Source organism: Oryzias latipes, chromosome 10 (genome assembly GCF_053564925.1).
Source record: "Oryzias latipes strain Hd-rR chromosome 10, Olatipes_Hd-rR_3.1".
Taxonomy (NCBI): domain Eukaryota; kingdom Metazoa; phylum Chordata; class Actinopteri; order Beloniformes; family Adrianichthyidae; genus Oryzias; species Oryzias latipes.
In genome coordinates, this window is record NC_136246.1 from 16,763,431 (window position 1) to 16,777,585 (window position 14,155).

A 14,155-nucleotide genomic window follows, 5' to 3' on the forward strand; every position below is an offset into this window, starting at 1 on the left:
TGCTATAAGTGGACAAAAAAATGAAAGCCAAAGCAAAGAAACAGCTTTAATTTTATTTTTTAATTTTAGCGAGATACCTCTGAACTGCCACGAACAAATTTCCAAATTTTAAAAAATTCTAAATTTAATACATATTAGATTTACAGACAAAAGACAAAATGTATTTTAAAATAGCTCAGTGTGAGGTTAAAGTACTGTCTTCCTCCCCCTCTCAGCTGATATTTTTCCCCACCTCTCGTATCTGGAAGCGTTTTTGGTCTGACATGCCTTTTCTTTCTGTTAAATGTCACTGACAGGTTTTGACATGAAGACTTAAGTTAGCAGTATCCAACCTGTCATACTGTCTTTGTAAACAGCTTACGTTTTCCTCTCAGATCAAAGAAAAAAAAAAGAGATGGAAGAAAGGGGGTGGGGTGGGGGGGCAAAGCCTGACAGCAGACAAGGCTTTTTAACAAACATCCCCACATGCATACATAATGCCCCATTTCAAAAAGAGAAAGTTTGCCGCTCCATTTCATACGCAACGTTTTTGTGAGTGCCCAGGGGAAACCTTCTGTCCACAGCTTCAATGGACTGCGTACACTATACTTAGCAACTCTGAATCATACTGTATGGCAACTGGAGCACCACTCCCCCCTATCTTTCTATCGAGGGAATGAGGGATTTTGTGTAATGAGATTATGTCTCCTGGGGAATCCAAGTGTCCACGCAGAGTCAAAGTTTCTTGGAATAATCTACAGCATGATGAATTGCTTCAAATCTTTTTCGCAGGATGAACTGTAATCAGCCGGACACACTTTGGATGCTGCGCGTTGGCTTCATCAGCAGCTACACGCTGTGCCCATGTTGCATAGGTATTGATTGATGCAGCTGAGCCGCACGATTACTGTCATGCACAAACGCAGACGGGCCCGATAGGAAAAATCCCATGGATTTCCAAGGTTCAAACAGGTTTAAGTCGTCAACCGCAGGGGAATCTCTGGAGACCTCGGGTTGTGGGCTGGGGAGACATCAAGGTCAGGTGAGGGAAGACAGGTGACCCCTGACACGCGCCTTCTGCCAGCTGACCTTGGAGCAAGATTGCAGTCCCTGACCTGCGGCTTAAATCTTTCTTACTAGATCAATTTGATTAAGTATGAAGTCTTTTACAGCAAGCTTTGGATAATGGCAGAATATTTGAGCATAAAGAGACTTGTGGGACACAGTTTTCCACTGGGTCGGCTCTCGCTATTTGGGAATATTTTAGATCACTTAGAAGCTTAAGCTTCCTAAATGTGAAAGTAAATATAAGAAAAATAATGACATAAGAATACATGAGCTCAAAAGTTGCCTGTTAGGTAGATAAAAATTCTAGGCAAACTTTCAGCAACATTTGAAAACTCTTTTGAGATTGAGCCATTGCAAAGCTTTCTTAAACATCATGTGATTATAATGAGAATTCATTTATTTATTTTTCAGCATGGTTTTAGAGTTGCAAATTATTTTTTTAGAGTAGCAATAATTTTTAGAATCTTACCTTCATGGCTATGCTGATTGTTTCTGCCAAAAAAGACAGATTTTAATTTAAAATATCCTGAAAGTTCTCACTGTTTGGAATAATGTATTTGATCTAGAGCACAATTTTATAAGACATAATGACCTAATTTTAGGTAGAAATCTGTTTATGTTAATGTTTTACAACTAATCAAAAAATTAATAACAAATGTTGCAGTTTTTAGATTATTTGATGAGCAAAAAATGTTGTAATCATCATTGATAACTGTCGGTTGGAAAAAAGGGCTAAAACAACAACTAGGTGGGGGAGTGAAATTTCTCACCTTTGGAACGAGTGTAAGTCAGCAGATGGCAGGCCTTTAGGGTCCATAGCACATTGTCGACAGCGAATTACAGTCAGAGGAGAATGGGATGGCTCATAGCCTCCATCCCATGGTTCCATCTGCTAAGTCTTAAGCAAGGACACTGCATGCAGACATGAAGATCCAGACCAGGAAGTCCTGCTAATTTAATAAAGAACTGAAATAATTATCTTACAGGTTTTGATTATTATTGTTCCTAAAATCAGCAAAACAAAAAACATAAATGTTATAGTAACAGTAATAAACTAAATGAATCTGTGCCTAAATTGCCTGGCACTTGTACATTTCATTCAAAATAACCTGCAGACTGTTTTGTATTCAAAGCTCCCCTTCCTCAATGGCTCTTTGGGGTGATCTAAAAAAAGGAAGGCTTAGAAAACGCGAGCAGACATTGTCTAAAAAGCTCATGCCAAGCGTGCCTTTTGTCCTTTTGAAACAAAGTGGTCTGCCTTGTTCTATACATTCACCAGGTTTCAAAATAAGCTTTCATCACAAAAGGACTAAATTTAAATCTTATAGCAGCAGAACAAGGCCTTGTTCTCCGAACAAGCAGAAAAGGAATCATTTTGTGTCTAATTGCACTTCCTTCACTATATTCTCCAACTGGGTTTAATCCCAGCTCCATTCATCCCCATGCTAATCACAACATAGTCTGCGCAACAGAATTACTGCCACACATAATTCATGCTGTTATAATTACACTGCAGGCTCTGCCACAATACTCCAGACACCAATATAACCTACGGTGGTTGTTTGTACCAAACTTTTGCTGTTTAGGAACTAACGAAAAGTAAAAGAAGTGGACCTCTGGAAAGTTCTGTGTCCGATCCTGGCAACACCACCGCATTGTTCAGTCTGATTGTGTGTGACGGGGGAGTCCTCAAAGCTACAATAAGAAATCAAAGCCTCTGCTGAAACAACAGCTGTTTCTACTTATGTAATGGCTGCAGGACGACTGTTCATATCCTGGCTTGTTGAAGCTGTCACAAATCATTAATCCTCGCCTGTCTGTGGGGCCGAACTGTCAGGCTGCCTTTGGACATCTGGAATGAGGCAGAAGCAGGACGTTTCATTTAAACAGGTGCCTCAGACCTTTGTATTCTTGCAAGACAGCCTAAAATAAATCAAACTCCACTACAGCACTTGTGGCATTGAACTTGTTTGTTAATGTGATTCTGATAAAGCAGCAAAAAGGAACAACGAAAGAAAGAAAAGGGCTGGGTTATATCAAGTGAACAGAAGAGGAACTGCTCCATTTTTCTGCAGTGAGTGGTTGTACCATGAAACCTCTAACTGTCTCTTATTTTAGAGGCTTTCAGTGTTTTTTTAAGCCATGCAGCAAATTGAAATTAAACATTGAGTGAAGCTAGATGCCCTCTACTGGTGGGCAAAGGGGAAAAAAGGGGCTTCAAAGAGGTTTCCCAAGGATTTCTCTTATTTGTAAAGACCGCTGTTTTTGACTGTTTTTAACCAAACATTTTACTTTATTGTACTGAGTTCATAGTGTGATGAGTTGTAGCAGTCATCTGATTTTGGATGAGACATAGGCATGAGGCATGCAACTCATTCAAACATTTTATTTTGTTTCCGTTCTTTGCCCACATTTTGCAAGTATCAGGAGATAAATTATAACGGCACTGAACCGATGAGATGTACTGTCTGGTCCAGCTTATAATTGCTTTTTCAAAGACTAGCAATGAAAGTAATTAGAGGTTAAAGTAAAAACAGTAACCATCCAATAATCAGCCCGCCATTAACACCTTAGGGGCTGCACACTTTTATCAGCTTGACCCTGCCTGGAAAACACAGCCGCCCCTCCTGAGCTGTAGACTCTTTAGATACAAAGTGGTGGTGGATTGATTAGTGCAAAGGTCATGAAGTAATACTCTGAGCATATTTGTGGTCTAGGTAGTTATTGATGGAGCAACGCAGCTTTTTAGCAAAGCTTATATTGAGAGGAGTAAACTAATTATTCAATTTATTTCCCTTTAGCTGAATCCCTGCACATTTTTTGACCTTTAAACTGACAAAGTTGTGATTGAGCGTGAATGTTATTATCGAAGGAAACTCGTCTTTGACAATCAAATTAAGAAGATGGGTGCAGATTGAGAAAAAAATACTCAAATGTGTGTTCTAATGAAAGCAAAACATCTATCAGGCTCAAAATTACCAAATCCACACATCGTAAATCTATTCATTTATTTGTGTATACCCATGCTCTTCAAGGTCATTGAAGCCTATCCAAGCTCATCTGGTGAGGTGTAGGGTCTGCCTTTGGCAGGTCAATGGTCTGTTGTCAGGTCATTCAATGATAACTCTACATCAGGGGTGCCCAAATCCAGGCCTCGAGGCCAGCCTCATGATAGTTTTCCAGAAACTCAGCCTTATCTGCTGTTGATTACCCAGATCAGGTATGTTTAGCCAATAAGGAGCTTCAATGGCAGGGTGTTTGGAAAACATGTAGGACCCTAGAGGCCTGGATTTGGGCACCCTTGCTCTACATACATCTATAGTCAACTTAAAATCCGTGCTTGACCCACTATGTATGTTATAGAAATGTTTATGTGCAAGGGATTAAACTGTCTTCATTTTCGAACAACCCTTGGTTAGAGCCTTCAACCAATCATGTAGCAGTATTGACTACCACAACAGAAGATGATTCAACCAAGCAGTTTTTTATTGGAGAATTGTTTCGATCAATATAAGACTGTTAGACTTAAAGTCATGACAAACTTTAGTTTATCATCAACTTTACGCATTACCTTCACACTGCCCTGCCCTGCAACGCAAGATCAAGCGACCACTTCCAACGAAAGGTCTATGTAAATGCACGTTTCTGGCTTCCACATTCAAAACGTTTGTGTTCATTCATAGCTACGCACATTCTTAAAACTGTTTTTGGGCTCTACATACAAAATGCATGTTCAATGGCCGTGCGTTGAAATTTAAACCAGTTATACTTTGACCAATCAGGGACTTGGATTTGGTAGTGATGTATGGATACCGTCCTTTACACAACTCTGTAGTACCAACTATTTGAAAATTAGTCATGAGGGAGAAATTGTTAATTGGGGTTTGTGCCCAACTGGAATTGTATGACACTAAGTCTTTCATGTGTATTGGAATAGAGCTGTGAAAGAAAAAACCTGGAGCAAGATTCACGAGATTTGCACTGATTTAACATTTTAACACCAGCCTGTTCAGATTGGTACATCCAGTAGTATGAGAACACTGTATGCAAAAGTGCTCAAGTATACCTATTTGGTGTGTTCTTGAATGTGCATCACATACCTGGTGTCTGCGTAGCATAAAAGATGCCTAATTGTCACCATATTGCATAATAGTAGGATTTTGAAGCGACATTTTAGAAGTTTCTATTTTATTTGTTTATGGTTTAATCAACAAAGCTTAATCCAGAGCCAAACTAATTTTAAGATTGCTTTGTTTACAGCGGCAATACAACAGCAGTTGAAATCCAACAGGGACATTTAAAGTAAAGTTTTCGCAGCACCATTTTTCCGGCTCCTCTTAACCCAAAAACATGAACTTTTTGAGCTGCAACAGTTCTTTTAACCAACTTCAGTGACAGTTTTTTACTCCGCAAAATTATTGCCATGACCATTAGCACAAAGTGGAAAAATCCATCTCCATTTCAATTCTCTTTTTTTTGTCTTCTTTCAGGGTGAAGTTTCTTGTGAATGTATGGATTCTATATAAATATAAAAAAACCTGTCCAAAATAAATTCAATTACAGATGGGGTTGATTAATGTTGCATATATTTCAAATAATGAGGTTACAAAGACAGAAATTTAATTAGCATCAGACTCGCAGGTTGCTTTTCCTTGATCATTTGGGGGTTTTGATCTTTTGGCAGAACAAGGTGGAAGTAATTGAATAATATGTGCCTTCCCTCACATGCCAGTGTTGTGACAGCTATAAAGAAAATCAATATCTTGCTTTCAGTGGGAAGTCATGCACTTTATTCATAGTTAATTCAATTTTTCTTTTTCTTTTTTTTTGATACAGTAGTTTGACGTCAGTAGCTTTTGGAGAACATTCTTTTCACACAGGGAGGAAGACAGTTTCCTATTAAATTTCCTTATTCTACCATTAAAACCTGAGAAAACATCAAAGGGAGGATGATTTAATTAACAATATAGAGAGCGTGTGTACAGTCGTCTGCATTTTGCAAATTACTGTTTGCTGAGAATAGGAGACTTATCAGGCCCATACAGACAACGCTGCACACCTCAAAAGAAGTTGTTGACACAAGGAAGTGGAAAATACATGTCTCCCTGAGACTAAATTATCCACTTCACAGGTAATTTCAGTTTACAGTTTTTGGGTTAAAAAATTAATACCTTTTCTTCTTCAGCTAGAAGAGTTCCCAGTCCTTTGCTGTGTTTGTTGTGAAGTGGAGATTGTATGAAGAGTGTTGGAAGAATTTGTGTCGTTAATGGAATATTATGGGGATTCTTTCTTATATAAATCCTTGATTGTTTTTGAACCGGTAATTGTTTCCAGAATCTTGATTCGTGATGATTATTCCCTTCGCGCCACTTTGGTTTGGCAGCTATCAGTCTGTTTGTGAGTACTCCAGGCTAAGACACGCAGTGTAGACGGCAAACTCAAAATGATCTGAACATGTTTATTAATGACAATATTTCCGATGAAAATGGAAAGAAAACCAGCTGGGGCATGTTAACCGATCTAAATGGTAATTGTCCCACCTTGCTCTTTAAAGACCCCTTTGGATCAAAGAGCAGTTTGAAGGGAGAGGACGCGTTCTCCTCTGTCTCTAAGCACCGAACACATTGTTGATATTGTTTGGGCTTTTGTTTTAATGTCTCTTTGACAATATTATTCTTTGTCTTTTTTAAATGGAGGTGAGTTATGAAGTCTGATTAAATTTCTGTAATGAATTATGAATAAAAATGACTTGGGTCACTTGCTTGCAAATTAGCAAATTAATTCTTTTTTTTTGCACTCGTCAAAGAGATGGATAGCTATTCCCAGCCTTTCTGCCGTACAAGTTAATGAGCTCCTGTGAGTTGAAGAGATATAATGCAAACATAAGCCTGGGGAAACCGTCATCAGTTGATGGACAACATATGGCCCATCTTTAGACTGAATTCCCATGTTGTGGAGACAGTCGGTAAAGGAGTTACTGTGATCCAAAACATTTTTTAATTATTGTTTGCATTTAGATCAACAGATTTTGTTCTCTCAAGCCCTCGAAATGCAGCAAAAGGAATAAATGAATAGGATAAAGAAAGCTTAAGTGATGAGGTAAAAGCCGCAGAGAGGTAACATACATAAGGGCAAAAGGGAAATCATTCATCTCGGCAGGTGACACCTCTAGCTAATTCAATATTATACCTATATTTTGTTGCAATGTTCTTTCTCCTTGGCATTTTGGTATTAGGGAGCTCCTGCTGCTGCACATAAATTCACAGAAAGGATCTTCTGCAGGAATTATCTTTTCATGGCTGAGGAATGATCTTACTCTATTATTCCGTTCACAAGGAAGTCGCCACAGGTGAAGAAATGGTGAGAGCGAGGCAGAGCGCCGTGATGATGGAGATGCCGTGTTTGATGGAATCCCTGTAATTACAGCCACGTTCCCCATTGTTCTTTAAGCCCTGCACATCGTTTCGAATAACGCCCTTCTCACAATGACGTTCAAGTTTGGGTTACTTTGGGAGAGAAACCATGTGGGGCCGCGTCATTAAGTTAGAATTAGAATGTAGGGATGATCTTCTGTGGTGTTTGAGTTTCTTAAAATATGAATTCATCAAATATGGGGATGAGTTGTATAGTTTAATTGTTCTGATACTATTACTTCTCCTCTCAGTAGTAATACTAACAATAATAATATTATGTGTGCACATTTCATTTCCTCTTAATCCTCCTTTCTGATTTACTGCAGATGAAAACTACTGTCAAGGAGGGTGGTGTGTTATTCAATATCATCAATCAGCATTAACCATCAGCTCTGAGCTATTGACTGATGATTCACCACAGCAGAATCTCCTCTGACTCTGAAATGAAAGGGAGCAGCAGCAGCAACATGCGGCAGAGACACTCAGTTGATTGGCACCTCATTGAGTCTGGCAGGGGAGGCTTTGATTGCACGAGCTGTCAATATCACGTAATTGTTTTTCTTACATACGTACATGGTGCCCTCTGTTTGTCCCCCCCCCCCCCCCCCCCCCCCCCCAGCTCTTCTTTGGTTTTTGTGCTGCAGATCTCCATCAGAGGCACACTTTTTGTTTTAAATTATCTTTCTTCCAGATTCATTATGTTTAAACCTGTTCCTAGGCTCTGTTTCATCATGTCAATATTTATCAGTGCTTTAGCTACAATAAAAAGAAGAAAAACAAAAGTCTTACCATAATGGTAAACATTATGCTACGTTCACGTCGGGCATGAACGTGACATACCAGGCCAACGCGCTTTCTTGAAGGCACGTTTAGCATATGGTGTTCATTCTGGCCTGTCGCTTCCCAATTCTACCGCATGTACCTACAGCTAGAAGAGGCTTGTTGCAAATTGTCAAAATGGTGCAAATATCTTGGCTTTTTCTTTAACAGTAGTGTTCAGATATAAGAAAGACTTGGTACCCAACTTCTTCATTAATATCTCCAATATGATTCATTTTAAAAATGGTTTGTTCTTGTGTGAATTAAAGGGGACGTCATCTGTACATCACTACCAAATCTGAGTCTGGTCAAAGTTCAGCCTGGTTTAACTTTAAAACACGTTCAATGACCATGCATTTTGAGAGCCGAAAACGGCCTTAAAAAGTTTTTTAGCGACGCATGAACACAAGGCTTTTGAATGCAGAGGCCCGTTTACATAGAGTATTCATTGAACATGCGTCGCCCTGGACGGTGTAAACGTAGCTTTAGATTGGCAGCATGTTGTTGCAATGCAAGGCTGGTAGACTTAAAGTTGTATTAACCATATGAGGTTCAAATTGAGTTTAAAACCTGAATGACATCTAAAATTGTCAGAGGAAACATTCAGGGCTTAGGGAGCAAAGCTATTTTCCACCCCAAGGTCAACAAAGAAGATGAGATTTAATTGAAACTGAAACTGCCTACTGGAGAGTTTGACAAAAATTAGCAATGCCAGAGCAGAGAAAGGAAGTCACAGGTGAGGACAAATAAAAGGAACATCAGTTCTCGATTAAAAAAGCGGTGTGTCATCACTTCCAGAGAATTGAATGTCAAGGTGATTGACTGGACTTGACTTTGGAAGTGACACAGGAAAGTCAAACATGCAAAATGAAAATGATCCTTAAATTTCGCCAAAGGATTATACAGAAGGAATACTTTGGCACTTTTATTTCCTCTACAAAATATTTTAGAGCTGATTGGCTTTGGCTCAAGGTCTCATGTAAAACTCCAGATGCCTCTAAATGTTCACTGACCCTAAACCTTATGTGCTTGGCACTTGCACTGCTGGGGAGGCGCGGCCCCCGGGATAATGTCGCCAGCAACGACAGATTTCTACTCCCACCTTCTCCAACCCGTCAGCCCTCTGCTGGGGCCAGCGTTTCTGCACCACTTAATAAAGTGGAAATGGATTGCATCATTGTTGATGTCTTTGCTTATGCTGGATGAGAAATTATCATAAAGATGGGGACGGGTGCCTTCACACTCTGAATTACAAAATGAGAGGGAGAGGTTGTCTGTATTTCACACAGACCCAGATGAACACACCACAACTCGAAAAAAAAAACTAAATGATAGACAGAAACAGGGTGACCCCACAGGACAAAATGTACAAACAAGTGCTCTCAGCTTATGACAGCCACGCAAAATCAGAGACATAGAGTGTTAATATCCAAGCATTGTCTCCTGGCTAAACAGTGCAAAAGACACTGAGGTCAATGAGTTGCTGGCAGTCCCTGTAGTGCTATGTAGCAACATGGCTATTTTTATTACCTCCTCCTCCGCAGAAGACTGTAACCTCTGGAGTATTCCTTTCCTCATCACAGGCAGAAGACAATCACATAACTCACTTTTTTCATTTACACTTTTATAAAATTGTTTTTGTCTCCTTAGAATTTTTAGGGAGTCTCTGTAACAACCACCACTCAGTGAAATGTGTCTCTTGTGAAATCATTCAAAAGCACCTGGCTTTATTAGGTTACATGATTTGTTTTTCCTTCTTAATTAAAATTAATTTGCTAAAAGTGTATTGTAAATGTACAAACTGTTAAAGTCCCACTCCGATCATCTGTTGATTTAATGTAAAAGCATTCCCAGAAACCTTTTAATTTTGAGTTTGCCATTTTTGGCCAAACTCAAAAAACCTGTGTTGTATTGTGGGACATAATTTCTGCAAAGCAGCAGCGTGCATTAGAAATTTGCCTGAGTTGTGGGCAGACCTGTTGGCATAGAGTAAACCCACCCCCTTCCCATGATATATCTGCTAACACGCTCTCCCACTGGCTTACAGCCTCTTACAATACTGACATAACATTAGTGGTGCAACAAAAATGGCAAGGAATATCTGAACTATCCAGCCACACACTTTTAATCCAGATGCCACCTCAGATGAGGAAAACAAAGACCTGCTTGGATCCATTTGTATGCAAGTGGACACATTGGAATGGAGCTGAGCAGGGAGGTTGTGGCCTGCCAGTTGTAGGATCTATATCACTGCTCAAAGTTATTTTATTTATTTTTTTTATCTTCACCTGATTTACAAAAAATTGAATAAAGAAATACTGAGAAATGCAATTTAAAGCTTCATTTGTGTCTGCCCTCATGATAAAAATGCTGCACCAAAAACACCAGAGCACCATAACAGCTCTAAATCTTGCTAAAGTTTTATTTTGTTAAATGACTAATACAATACCAGCAGCACTGATAGTTTGATGTGAACAGGCAATTCTGTATCTAATGTTGTTAAACTGAGATTAGTGGTTTGGTTTGATTAGATTGATAATAAACACTTGCTCACACTGAGTTTGACTTGTTTGGCAGTGTCTCCTGAAAGCAGAATGTGTTGAGATTCTACACCACTATCACTTGTTTCCTGCACAGTTTGCAAATGCATCTAATCATGTGTTAAAAACAGTTTTAGTCCAAAAGAAAAAAAAAAAAAGACATTTTGCATTGGAGCTTGAAATGTTTGGCAATTGAGTTGCACTGAAAATTGCCAGTTCTCTCTCAGCGGCACCTCTTTGCTCCATGCAGTGCAGATCTTAAACTCTTTGTTGAACTGGCTTTAATTTTTAACCAATTTTGGTTCTAAATTCTTTCAGAAATCCACATGTCCTTAATTGTCATGTTATTGGCAAATATGTCAACAAGCTCTTCATTTTTAGCAATTCTGCTAAGAAATACTATTTGGGAGTTTTTGCACTTTTTGATATAAAATCATCTGGTGTTTTTTTAACTGGATAAAAAAAGTCAAACATATTAATCGAAATCTATAATCCTTTCAGTGAGATTAGGGTGCAAAAACAGTCACTTTTAACTATTTTTTTCCTCTACCCAACATTGTTATTGCAGCAACAGTTATTTTAAGAATCAAAGTACTTGAAGTTTTAGAAATGTTTGTCACCTCTTGCTGATGTTTTCCCCTCATATATTTTGAAGTGTGTTCTAGTTTTTTCGTCTTTGTTTGTGGGCTTAACTTTATGCCTTTTTTTTTTTTAGATGTTTTAGCTGTAGCTATTTTACTACACACTCTCCCACTTTCTCCTCTCCATGTATCTGTGCCTGCTGCTTTCTCTTTTGAGAATGCTAGTTGACAATGTCTGCACTCAACACAGCCCAAATAAAGCACGCAGTGACAGAAACATTAACACAAGCCACTGAGTACCTCTGTGATTTTAGCGCGAGCATATCTGTCAGCCGGGGCCTGGAGGAGTAAAAAGCACACATCTGAACTTTTAGCAGCTCCTGTATGGGTGGAGGACTGTGACAGTCAACATCAAAACAGTGAAAGTAAAGCTGTGATTTATTGAATGTGCCGCTTGAATCTGCTTTCATGTTTGCCAGCGATACATTATATGACTCCCCTTCTGCTTTCCAGAACATGGCGATGCGGATGAATTAAACATGTTAAGCAGGGACAGGTCTTTCTCTGAAAGCCCTACCCTTTTCACGATAACCCCTTTTTAGACATTCAGTGGACTTATCACAGCGTATAAATAGGACAGAATTCATTATTCAGGGGAGGTTTCAGTGAAAAATTAATAGTTGTCCCCGGAGGAGGGTCTGTGGCGGTTCGGAGAGGGAAAACCTTTAAAGTGTACATGCTCAGGGGATTCTGCAAAGTGTCTGCCCCTCATATTAAAAACCTTTAGCACGCTGCACTACTCACTGATATTGGAAATGTAAGTTTGCTCATCACTAATGACTGTGACTAATACCGTATACAGACTGCATTCATGCCTAAGCTGTTTGCGAAATTTTCTGAGACAGAAAGAAAAGGGAAGCAACATGACTGGCTACTATTTCATGCTGACAACTTATACAGATTATACACTTTTAGTGTTGCCTAGTGGGACAAAACGGCAGACTTGAGCCGCTGACATCTATGAAGCGCTTTCTGTAACCACATGGAATTATTTCACTCAGAGGTTCTTCACAACACAATAGACTGTCACGCTGCAAACGCACAACAAAAAGCGTACATCAGGTCCCCCTCTCAACGCTGTCATAAAAAGAGATTACATTTTTCACCATTCCCAGATTACTCATGTCCCGAAACTGCGCCTCTGTTGATGCTGAGTTGTTTTCAGCCTGCCAGTTATCAGTTGAAAGATGGGCTGCACGATGCCTTTGTATCCACTTCCTATCTGCCCGGCCATGGAGGCAATAACAGTAATGTATGGCTAAGGGAAAACAGCTAATCATCAATGACTGCAAGATATACGGCACATAGAGTGACACCTTGTTTATTACCCTCTCTTTTTGCTCCAGCTAGATCCATTGGCTGCACAGAGAGCCTGCCGGATCTGAACACTTCTTCAATGTTAATTTGATTCATTCTTGTTTTCCATAATAATTGGGGGCAATGGGTCAGTGTGATGAATTTGCTTGTTACATGACACTGGATGTAGCACATCAGTGCCTCTGCGCACTTTATCTCCTTGGTCTCCATCATTTGAAAAAAAGAAGGCATTGGTTTTTTATCAGCTATTCTCTGAAAACACCCAGTTGTCACTGACTTAGTTGAGTTTATGCTCCCTTTTTTTAAAATAAACTTTCAATGACATTTACATTTCTAGATCAAAATCATCTCCAAAAAATTTGGATAATTTACACAGTATATCGGCTAAAGAAATTCAATCTTTTTTGCAAATATCAAGCTGCATTGTAAGGATTTCCTTAATCAGACCTTGGTTCCTAATCCTTGGGGAATATTTTCATTTTCTCCTTTCACTCCACAGTTGTCTTTATTATTAATTTCCTTCAAACTTCGATTATCTACACAGTATGGAAATATGCAGACATCCTTCCATTTGCAATGAATTTTAAGGTGTATCTGTGTGTGTCTTATAAATATACATTTATGTATTGCCTTTTTGTCAGTTAGCGCACACCTGCACTGTGTATCGGCAGGATCATCCAGGCTCTGCACAAGTGCAGATTTACAGAGAAGAGAATAAATGGCTACCCCAGGAAGAGATTTTAAACAGAGAGCAATCATTGTATTCCTGTGTGGGTTTGTGTGTGTGTGTGTGTCCCTCCATGAACACGTCTTGTGTTTCTGCCCCCCGTAGGACCTCCATGCCTCCTCCTCTGTGTGTCGTTGTGATGATGAGTGCTGATTGCAGATTGTTATAGTGTTTGCACCTCTCATCCATGTGGCCCATGCTGGTTATTTGGCCAGGCCTGATTGTGTTGATGGTGACACCGACATCTTGTCCTTGGGTGGGGAGGCCCGATGGTTGTTCCGGCATAAAAAAAGAAAAAAAGAGAGATTTAATCAACCAATGTCATACAAGAAAAAAAAAGTCAAATGAAAAAAAATGCTTTTCATTGAAGCAAATCAAGCAGTTTAAAAAGTATGCATGATACGCCACAGCTAAATAAACTTCGAGGAGCCTTTTTTCTCCTGACAACAAAGGTGACTCAAAGGGGGTGAAAAAAAGTACATTATATTAAGCCCATAAATTTTCTTTTAAGTCTCCGTGGAGAAACGGGTGTTTCTGTCTATAACATACTTTTAATCAATGACAACACAAAGAAAAGAAGCAAGTGTTTGGCAATTGGTTGTTTGAGAGATCCTTTCTCTCCTTGTGCACTTTGTCCTCCCTCCGTGCTTT

General features: G+C 39.3%; 1 protein-coding gene across 1 annotated transcript in view; it reads left to right on the forward strand.

Moving 5' to 3' along the window:
- The window catches only part of pcdh11 (protocadherin 11), a 163,374-nt gene that overhangs the window by 136,357 nt on the left and 12,862 nt on the right, over positions 1 to 14,155 (forward strand). The window lies entirely within an intron of this gene.